An 11,759-nucleotide genomic window follows, 5' to 3' on the forward strand; every position below is an offset into this window, starting at 1 on the left:
ATTACAGGCATAATAAATAAAGAAAAATATCCCTTCCCCTGAAAGAATGTAATAGAATTAGCAAAGGTAGAGGTGTGCCCTGGTTTAGAGTGGAACCTTGGATGAGCTTCCCACTGTGCCACCTACTGGCTGTCCCACTGCACGGGCAGGTAACACTCTCTGCCAGTTTTGTTTTCTTTACCTGTAAAATCAGAACAGTAATACTTACTCTCAGGGTCCTCATAAGAATTCACTGAAAAATGTCTAGAATTCAATGAGCACATTGATTTTTCTTCATAAGCATGCAATAAATATTTATTGTTGTCATTAATACACAGTTCGTGTATGGCAGATGGAGGTGGAATTTTTTTAAGAAGGGCTCTGGGGTCCGCATTTGGTTTCCAAAAGGGCTGCTTCTTGCCGGCCTGCAGCTCCGTGGTGAAGTGCATGGTTAGCCTGTGCAAGGCTGGGAGAAAAAACAATTGACTTTTTCACAAGAAAGAAGAATAGGGCTGGGAGTGTAGCTCAGTGATAGAACATTTGCCTAACACATTTGAGACCAGGGTTTGATCCTTACCACTGGGGGAAAAAAAAAAAAAAAACAAAATCAAAAAAAGAAGGGAGCGATGTGTGAGAGGGAAGTATTTGGAGTAGTATTTGGCTAGAGTGTGAAGAAATTGGAATCTTATCCCTGTTTTATTGTTAATATTGTAGCTGTTTTCTTGGGGATCAAGCCTAGGACCTTGCATGCATTAGGCAAGTGCTTTATCCCTGAGTTATACCGCAGCCCAGAATTTCATCTCCTAAATGAAAATGACCAAATAATAACTTCTGTGGTCATCTACATTGACTGTGCTAGATGATTTTTAGTTTTAGTTTTTATTTTTTCTGTGCTGGGGATTAAACCCAGGGCTTTGCAATAAGTTACATTCCCAGCCCTTTTTATTTCTTATTTTGACAAACTCTCAGTCACTAAATTACCCAAGCTGAGATCCTTCTGCCTCAGCCTTCCAGAGTGCTGGGTTCATAAGTGTGTGCCACCACACCCAGCTTGAGTTTTAATTATTTTTGTCTGTTTTATTTTCACACTGGTCCTGACAGGTTATCATTAAAGCTTCAAACTCGTGCTCCTCCTGCCCCAGCCTTCCATATTGGTAGGATTATAGGCACGTGCCACAGCACCCAGCTCAATATGTATTTTTAGCATGTTATGTTTGTCACACTGTATTAAGCAGTATGAGAGACACTGGAAACTGTAAAACATTGCCCTCATCCTTACAAAAGTTTATAGTATAGTACAGTAGGAGAAAAATAGTAATGTAAATTGTAGCAGCCAACCAGCATGTATAAATTCCTTTTCACTGAAAATATTGAAACCATGATACATTATCACTGGGTAGTAAATTTTTAAAAAGCAGGAAACTACCATTGGGCTGCAGGATTTCACCTGTGAGGTTTTATTGAATCTTCTTAGGCCAGGCATATAGCTCAGCGGCACAAGCACCTGCCTGGCAAGCACAAGGTCCTGAGTTCCATTCCCGGTACCACAAAAAAAAAAAAAAACTTCTTAAGCATTCATTGAATAAGGGATTGTTTTCTTTATTCTTAGAGATGAGATACTGAAACAAGATGCTAAATGAATTGCTCCTTGTAACATAAATATTAGAGCAGGAGTGAAATTCCCAGCATCAGACCCTCGATTGCTTACTGTTTCACCATACTGTGTCAGTCTCTAAGACCTGTCCGTGCTTCTGGGGGTCACGGGGGACAGTATCTCTCTCCCATGTGAAGTTAGGGTGGTCTTGTGTCTGCTCTGGCTAATGAGTTGTGTGTGGCTGTGACAGACATTGCTTCTGGGCAGAGGCCTCCAGAGCACTTGCCACTGGCTTTCTCTTTCTTCTTCGTCACATATAGCAATATTCATGGAGCAACTGTTTAGTCCCCCACAGGTCAGTGATGAAGACAATATGAACCACGGCCAATACCCAGTCCTCAGAGAGACTTTAGCATGAGAACTGGAATCTTCTGCTGTAAGCACAGTGTAGTATGGGTTGGATCTTCAGGGTCCCACAGAGCCTCCTGTGCTAAAGCTCGGTCACCAGCCTGTAGCACCACTAAGAGGTGGGAAAGCTTCTGAGAGGCGAGGTCTCGGGAGGAAGTCAGGTCACTGTGGCCAGCCCTTAGGGGGACATTGTGACCCCAGCCTCCCTCTCGGCCTTTCCCCTCACGGCTGCCATGAGGCGAGCAGTTTTGCTAGCCACACTCACTTGCCGTGATGTTTTGCCTCATGTTGGGCCTAAAACCATACAACCAACTAGCCATGGACTGCATCCTCCCACACCGTGAGCCAAAGTAAACCCTCTGAAGTTGCTTTTCTCAGGTATTTTGCCACAATGAGGGAAATCTAACACACTAGCCTGCATGCTTATTTGTTCGTTTGTGTTTGTTTGTTTGTTTGTTTGTTTGAAACAGGGTCTCACTATGTGGTTCAACCCTGGCCACTCAGTTCAAGGCTGACTGCTCACTAGGTAGCCTAGGCCAGCCTCAACTTGTGGCAGTCCTCCTGCCTCATCCTCCCAGGCACGTGCCAAAACATCCGGCACACTTGAAACTCTGAGTTTGTTTATTTCAATAATTTTAACAATTCTAAAATAACCAATCCTGCTCTCATTAAATGCCCAATAAAGCTTTTCATAAATTGGCTTGAACTATAGCTCTTCCACTAAAGCTTAAGAAGCTTAAAGTACCCATGATGAAATTGAGAAAGAAATAAACTTTCCTAAAAACCACTTAGCAAGTGATGAAAAACTTATTAGAGACTGAAAGGCTGGGAGGAATACTATTTTTGTTTCTTATAACTTATAAGCCAGCTAATGTACCTGGTGATCTTACAGGTCTGGGAAAAGCTGAAAAAGACGATAAAAGTTGCTTGTGTTGACTGCTACACTTGACCGGATTAGACAGGCTACTACAAGAAAGAGATGAGCTCAGCAAAGAACTGGCCAGGTTTCATCAGGAGCAAAAGGGAGTAAAACCCAGAATGTGGAGGCTTGTAGGATTAGAAGAGGCAACTACATAAAGAAGCGTTTGAGTAAGAACCTCAGACCTCAGCCTTGTGGCAAAGATCAAATCAAGCTATGGTAATTACATGAGTTGTTACAGCCTCGGAGTGGATTAACGTATTCTCAACAAATCCTCTCAGTTAGATTCAGTGGCTTAAGGTATAGCTCTTCCACCACAGTTTAATAAGCCAAAAGTACCCACAATTAAATCCTGGAGGAGGTAAGTCTTGAAAGAAGTTCTTAGGGCTGTACCTCCTAACACCTGCGACTGCAAAGAACAAAACAGACCGGAGGCTGACAGCATTTGGAAACCATGGGCCTTGATGAAGAAATCTCTGTTGGAAACTGAAAAGCAACTGCTGGGTTCTCCACCTTCTCCAGGCTATGAGCAGGCGGTCAAACCTGTAAAGTAGCCCTGTTCCCTGCAGGAAATCAGCACAGCACCCCACACTATGCTGCTCTGGCAAGGGGCTCCTTACAAACCGAGGGCAACTGAGCAAAAGCCAGTAGAGGAAAAGCTTGCTTCCTGCCCATCTGCCTGAAGACAAGGCCGACACCCTCAGGAAGCAGCTCCTCCTTGCCACACTGGGGAGGAAAGAGGAGCCGCGTGCCTGGAGACAGGTGACCAAGAAGGGCCAGCAGGAGTGACCTTACCAGCCAGCCCTCATCTACCTTAGCATCCTCTGTTGTTCAGCCCCAGCTTTGGTGCCACACCCCTTTCCTTTGCTTAGCTGCTTCTCTACAAGTTGGCTGCCCTTTGTCCAAAGTGTAGAAAAGCTGTCAGGCCTAGATGTGCTTTGGGGGTTTTTTGTCTTCGCCCGGGACCATCCCCACCCTCCCAACCGCTGCCCCTGCCCATGCCACATCCGGCACTGTGCATCAAATCAGCTTCTCTTCTGTTGATCTGGGGGTTCCGTCGTTGTTGCTGTTTGGTTTGCTTTGGCTTTGTCAGTCTGATTTGGAGGCCCCTGGCTGAACCTAGGATGGTAGAGAAAATGGGCTCTTCCACCTCCTCCTCCTCTATGTTTTCTTTAGATACGGCCGAAAAAGCTTTCCCGGAAGCGAAGCCCGGGTCACAGCACACGTGAGCTGCTGGCCGCGGCGCATAGGCCTGGAATCCCCGCCTGCTGGCCCTGGGCAATGTCATGATTTAGTGAGACTCTGTCTCAAAAAATAAAAAATTTTAAAAGGGCTGGGGATATAGCCCAGTGCCCACTTCCTGGGTTCAGTCCCTGGTCCCTGGGAGGGTGGGGTGCATGACAGAGAACAGGAACTGTGAGCCCTCCTGGGAGCAAACTGGGGCTTAGGTGGGATTTTCCTCTTCTCCGATCATCTGTCTGGAATTTCTTCTGAGTCCTTTGGGTTTGATTTCCTGAGGAGACTTTTCCTGTCCTTACTGTGTCATTGTGAGTCAGTGGAGCAGAAGGAACGGATAAGTTGTCCTTTCAACCCTGAAGTCTCCCGGTCAAAATAAGCCACGTTGGGACCTGATGTCACACTGCCGAGGGTCACTGCCTCAGATAGGGTTATCACGACTCCCGCAGACTCTGGACTTTGAGTTTCTTTCCATATCTGGATAGGAGATCGAGATGATCTCTCTTTGGAGTCTGTTCTCCCTATGGGGAGGAAAAGGGCATTCACATTTACAGTGGTAAATGGATACAAGGGAGGAAACAGACGTCAGATAGTTTTCCCTGTTGCTGTTTGTGCTACAGATGCTAAGGAGGTGCTTTATCGCTGAGCTCTAGTTCCAACCCAGAGAGATAATTATCTTTTCAAATAAGTAAAAGTGATTTTTTTTTGTTTTGTTTTTTTCTGGTACCAGGAATCGAACTCACAACCTTGCGCTTGCCAGGCAGGCACTGTGCCTCTGAGCCAAATCCCCAGCCCCAAAAGTGATTTTTTTTAAAAGTAGATTTTGATTCTGCTTAGGACAGTTCACAAACTCCCTATCGTTTCTCTTGCCCAGTTGGTAGATTGTGCTTCCCCACCCACATGAAGTTAAATGTAGCTGTTCCACTCACTTTGGCAGATGGAATGTGCTATTTCTGAGCAGAGGTTGTATTGTTTGTTCGCATGCTTGCTGACTTGCTCGCATTTGGCTCTAGGCATCAAGCCCAGGGCCTCTGCACAGGGTAAGCAAGGTTCCCTCACTGAGCTGCACCCCAGCTCCGTGCCAGGGCTGTGGGGGGAATGAGATTCGTCACGCGTGTTTTCTTCCAGCGTGGCTGCCGCTGTTCCATTCGCTGGTTCCAGGAATACAGAGTACACAGAGCCTACGGCCAACCTGGGAGGATACCCAGCACGAGTGAGGAGCAACCCTTTAATTCAGGCAAGAAACAAACCGCTTTCATCTTTAAACCAAGACACGTCTGAAGAAGGTGAGCAAAGCAGAACATCTTGCTTCAACAGGTATCAGAACTTAAGACAACGCTACGGTTATGACTGCGGTACCTGTACAAAGACAGAAAAACAAGAGAGAGCGCTCAGAAACAGTGCTGAGAACTTAACCCCCTGCTAGGGCAAGTGTAGAGCAAGTGCTTGCCTGGTGGCCCGAGGCCCTGAGTTCAATCCCTAGGAATGATAAGAGAAAACAAACTGAGTGTCACAGACTTTATCTGTAATTCCAGCTACTTGGAAGGCTGAGACATGAAGATTGCAAGTTCAAAGGCAGCCTGGGAAACACAATGAGACCCGGTCTTACCATAAAATTTAAACGAGGGCTGGAGACATCACTTAGCGGTCCCTGGGTTTGATCTCCCTACTGAGAAAAAACGAGGCACACATACATACACACATGTGACTTACAAGAGTCGTGCTGCTGTAAGGGAAGAAAGTGCAGTATGCGCGAGTGTGCGGGGCAGCTGGATATTCAGTTCTTGGTGGGCTGCAGGCCTAAGAGGACAAGACTGTCAATAGAACTTCTGAAAGTGAATACAGGAAACGGGTTTTATGAGTCAGGAAGAGTTCTTAAATAGTAATCAAATGTACTAACAAAGAAAAAGATCGACCATTAATCAGCGAGTGACTGCTGACCTTGGACATTAAAAAAGACAATAATTCGTTTACTGAGATAGCCTTAAAAAGCACGCCACAAGTTCACATCAAAACCACAACGTGGCTGGATATGACAGGGCAAGCTTGTAATCCCAGCACTTGGGAGGCTGAGGTAAGAGGATCAACTCGAGTTCGAGACCAGCCTGAACTATATAATGAGACCCTGTTTCTCCAACCCCATTTTTTTGTTTTAAAGACCACGGTGAGTTATCACTTGACAACCATTTAGGATGGCTACAGTCAGAAAGACAGCAGTCCTAAGAGGTGCTGAGGACATGGAAAAATCAGAATGTGCAACTGGGGATGGCAAGAATGCAGTGTGATATCGCCGTGGAAAATGTTTTGAGTTCCTCGAAAAGTTAGCTACTGTATAGCCCCACCATTGCACTGCCAGTATATTCCCAAGGGAAATGAAAACATACGCCCACCCAAGCATGTGCATAAGTGTTCAGAATAGCATTGTTTATAACGGCTAAAAAGCAGAAGAAAACAAATGCTCATCAAGTGATGACTGGATGAACGAAATGTGGCATATCCACGTGGTGGAGTACTGTACCACCATACCAAGGAGCAAAACAGGGACACGTGATGAAACGTGGCTTCAAGAGCTGAGCGTCGTGGTTTCACCTACAGGACTCGTCCACCTAGGCAAATCCAAGGGACGGAAAGAGAATCACAGCCGCGGGGAAGGAGAGGACAGGGAGTGACCAATGCCTGCTATCCATCTTTTTGGTGAGCACGGGTACGGCCCCGAGTCAGACTGGGTAATGATAGCAAAGTGTGTGAGTATGAGATCTACTGAACAATGCACTTAAAATTTCTTAAAAATATTTTTTAGGAAGTGGGAGAAGATACTTGTATATGGACATATAACCCAGAGGAGCTCATATCCAGAATAGAGAAAGGACCCCTACAAATGAAAAAGAAAAATAGCAGAGAACGCAAAAGAAAAGTGAGCAAAGGAGTCAAGTAGACACACAACAAGACAAGACACTCAAATAGCCAAAACCGGAAAAGAATTCCTCAACCTTATCAGTGACCAAGTTAGAAATGAACATAGAAACTTAATGTACTTGGTACTGGATCTGATCCTCAGTGCCACCAAAAAAAAAAAAAAAAAAAAAAAAGTCAAGTAAACAAACAATGAAATACTTTACACCTCTTCCAAATCAGCTAAATTTTAAAATCTGATAGTGCCAAGTTTTAGCATGTAGTAGAGTACCATCTGTTCATCTTATGGTGAGTCAGGCAGTATCTTGAAAAATTAATGATTTCAGTATCTGTGAAATAAGACACATAAAAATGAAAACCGGTGATGTATAGCTAATTCAACAATATGGGTGAATATTAAAAACCTAATTTTTTTTGCACATCTATTATCCCAGCACTCAGAAGGCTGAGGCAGGCAGATCATTACGCATTCAAGACCAGCCTGGGCTACAAAGTGAGCTCAAGGCCAGCCTGAACTGCATAGTGATACCCTGTCTCAGAAAGACAAAAAAAAAAAAAAAAAAAAAAAAAAAAACCCAAGGAACTAATTTTTAACTTTTCTTGAGGCAGGGTTTCATTAGGTAGTTCAGGCCAGCCTTGAACTCACTATGTAGCCCAGGCTGGCCTCAAACTCATGGTGATCCTCCCACCTCACCTTCCCCAATACTAGGATTTCAGATATGCACCACCATGTCCTGCCCTAATTTTATTTATTTAGTCTTTTTTTTTAGACAGGGTTTCACTACGCAGTTTAGGCTGGACTTGAACTTACTTTGTAGCCCAGGTTGGCCTCAGACTTGTAGTGATCCTCCTGCCTCAGCCTCCCAAGTGCTGGGAATACAGGCATGCACCACCACGCCCAGCTAAACTCGCATTTTTTTTGAGACAGATGTTACAGGGGTGCGCTACCAAACCTGGCTAAAGTCCTACTGTTAAAAGAAACCCAGTACCAAGGAATACCTGGCAAGAGATATGGGTCAGTGGTAGAAAACTTGAGCATGTATGAGCTCCTGAGTTCAATTCCCACTGCACACACATGGAGGAAAGAGAGAGAAAGAGAGACAGAGACAGACAGACAGACACAGAGAGGAAGGAAGGAAGCAAAGGCGGGAGGAGACTCATACTGTCTGAAGCTGGGTATGGCAGCATTCACCTTTAATCCCAGCACTCAGGAGGCTGAGGCAGAAAGATCACAGTGAGTTCGAGGCCAGACTGAACTCCATAGCGAGACCTTGTCTCATAAGAAGCGATAAATAAATAAATAAATAATCCTACATCTGAAATGTTTATCTATCACATCAAGTTAAAAATCATACAAAATGAAAGCTAAAGTTCGGTGTTTGGAAATCCATCCGTGGGGGTTATGGCTGTGGAGTGGGACAGGAAGTGGTCCCTGCCGGGGTCCGGGGAGCAGTCACCTCTGCTGCCCGGGAAGGGCCTGGGTGGAGAAGAGACACTGGTTATCTCCAGACCCAAGCAGCGGTTCCCCAGATACTCTCTTTAAGTTAGCCTAGGTTAATGTTTAGGCACCTTGCTTGCTTTTTTTTTTTTCACCTTGCTTGCTTTGCGTTGCCTTCTCTCTCTCTCTTCCTTCCCTCCTTCCTTCCTTCCTTCCTTCCTTCCTTCCTTCCTTCCTTCCTTTTCCACGCCCCAGCACTGTCCTTTCGCTAAGACCTAACTCAGGGAAGCCAGGGTTGGAGAGCTGCGCACAGGCACTGGCGCTGAAGACTGCTGTTTGTAGACATTTTTGCAACCACAATGGGAAGGGAAAGACAAATCATTTCTGATCTGAGTTTTTCTAGAGCTTCGGTCATTTGCTTAATCGACATCTGTTTTCACAGCATCTCTACTCTAAGATGTAGTTCTGTGATCTGTGACAGATTTCTCCCAAGGAAAACAAAGTTTTAGCATGAGAACTTAGAGCATCGCCTATGCAAATTAACTTCCATAAAGTTAACTTTTTCATCTTAAAGTAAGATGTTATCGAAAGATAAACGTGTGTGTGTCACTTATGTATTTGTAAATTGACATCTAAAATCTGTCATTAAATTTAATTGGTTACCAAGCCTGTAATTTTTGGCATATAATAAAAAAATGACATTTAAAATTAAACAACAAATGTGTTTCAGTGGAATACATTTGAAAGATACAGTCCAGCACCTAATGGAAAATCATGTGCGAAGGTCTTTCTTTTAATGAAAACGATTTTTTTGTTGTTGCTCTAGGATTTCCCCATTGAGTTATACCCCCAGCCCTAATGACAATGTTTTCAGTGTTAAAATGTTTTGTCAACTCTCCTCCTCGGCCTGCTAGTTATCATGCATGTCCCTTAAATACATTTTATTTCACCTTAGTATATTGTATGCTTGTTATCTCCAGACCCAAGCAGCGGTTCCCCAGATGCTCTCTTTAAGTTAGCCTAGGTTAATGTTTAGGCACCTTGCTTGCTTTGCGTTGCTTTCGTCACCTTCTCGGGGAGAGCGCCCAGCAGGCATCGCTCTTGCTGACCACTCAGCCTGGGGAAACCCATTCCAGATTCTGATCTCCACAGCTGGAAGTGGAACTAAAAACCTGCGCCTAAAATCTTTTTTTAAAAAAAAATCACTTGTCACATAAAGGGCTAAGTGTCTTGAAAGTACGTTCCAAATTAAGTGATCGCTGCAATTATTATTAGTAGATGACAGATTAAAATAAAATTTTGGCAAATTATTATTAAATAAGAAGGAAAAGAATTCCCCCCCCACACACACACACACAACCAAGGCTTTGGGCGTACTACGCCCTTCCTCTACCACGGAGCTCCCCCTCAGCCCCTCCATCTCTTAATTAAATGGGTGAAGCTGACTTTTTTTGTTTGCTCTTTATAATTAGTTCATATATCCAAGACTGAATACTTAGTAATTTTTGCTGCAATAAGACAAGTTTCCCAGCAATGATACCATTTTTTCATTCGATGGGTATAAATGGCTCACATAAATATGTAGACAGAAACGGAGGGTTTTGTTTTGTTTTTGCAGAGAAAGGGATCGAAGCAGGGCCTTCACACTGAGGTACATCCTCAATCCTTTTTTTATTTTTTAATATTTTTTCTGTTTTGGAGACAGGGTCTTGCTAAATAGCTAAATAGCCCAGATTGTTCTTGAATTCATGATTTTCCTGCCTCAGCCTTCCCGAGTGCTGGGATTACAGGCATGCACCACCACACCCAGCTAGAAGTGGAGTCCTGTTATAGTAATGTCGCTGAATTTTGTTTTAACGGTAGCAAAATTTTTTTAAAGTTATGAAAAGAAACAGACTCTGCAGAGTGAGTTTGGGGTCAAGCAAAAGTGGGGAAAGGAGCGCATTCTACGTGGAGCTTGAGGGTGGGCCATGACGCAAGAGAGAACACAGCTGCAAAAACTCAATGGCGACTGCCCTTTGTGATCACCCACTTCTCGGGGTGACGTCAGGACTAAATCAGCCTATGGAAAACCTGCTCCACACGCCGGGCTTCGAAAACCTTTCAGCGCAGGCGTCGTGGGATTCTGTAGTTAACAGATCACACCTATTTCCCAGCCACCTCTGCGGTGTCCTAATCTATGTCATTCCCGAGAGAGACACAAATCCCCGTAATTATTTATGGGGTGCTGAGGGAGTGGAGAGCTCTCTGCTATAGCTTCTTCCTGCTGGAAGGGCATGCAGACCCCACCAGGGGTTATGTGTCACTGAGTTTTTAAAGTTTTTCATTATGAGAGGCCGGAAGGCACGCAATGTTCTATCATTAAAAATATTTGAAATGATCAATCAGCTAATAACAGTTAGGTCTTCTTTTGATCGAGCAAAGAAAACCACATGATTTATGGAAGGTTTAATTTTCCAATCATTCAATTCACTTACTTTTTAATACTAACACTAATACTCTAATACTCTAGGTTCTTTGTTTTTTGGTTTTGTTTCGGGGGGCGGGAGAGTTGTCCACACCCTGCACGGCCACACACACAGTGCAACGGAGAGGGGAACCTTTCCTTTGCAGAGCTGGAGGGGGCAACTGTGAAAGGAGCGGTACCCCGACTGTTTCCCTCCTGTCCCACCCGCAGTTTACAAACAGCACATTTGGAAGCTGAGGATTTCTGCAACACAGAAAGGGTAAAACATCACACTTTTTTCCTTTTCCTTAGTGTTGAGGATGGATCCCAGGCCTGGCACATGCTGTACAGGTGCCCTATCCCTGAGTTACGTCCCCAGCCCTGTTGATTGATTGATTGATTGACTGATTGATTTTACAGTCTTCCTAAATGGCCCAGGCTGGACTTGAATTCACAAATCTCCTGCCTCAGCCTCTCCAGTGCTGAGATTACAGGAGTGTACGACCTGCACAGGGCCACAGAATCCATTTTAATAATGGCTCAGCTTTTCAACAGATACTTATCAAATGATGATTTACTATCTTAAGACTTTGAAACCACAATCTTCAGCCATGGTCGTACCCGAATCTAAGCTCTATCACTTTAACCCAAACCCCAGAACTTCGTAACTGCCTTCATTTTAGCCACTGAGGTGGTGCACATCTGTCACCCCAGCTACTCAGCAGGCTCAGGCAGGGGCTCGCTAGCTCAAGGTGAGGATGAGCGATGTAACCAGACCCTGTTGCAAAAATTCAAGGGGAGTAGGGGTGGGAAAACCCGGGGATGC

This window comes from Chinchilla lanigera, unplaced genomic scaffold, assembly GCF_000276665.1.
Source record: "Chinchilla lanigera isolate Chin_1 unplaced genomic scaffold, ChiLan1.0 scaffold00012, whole genome shotgun sequence".
In the NCBI taxonomy this organism is placed as follows: domain Eukaryota; kingdom Metazoa; phylum Chordata; class Mammalia; order Rodentia; family Chinchillidae; genus Chinchilla; species Chinchilla lanigera.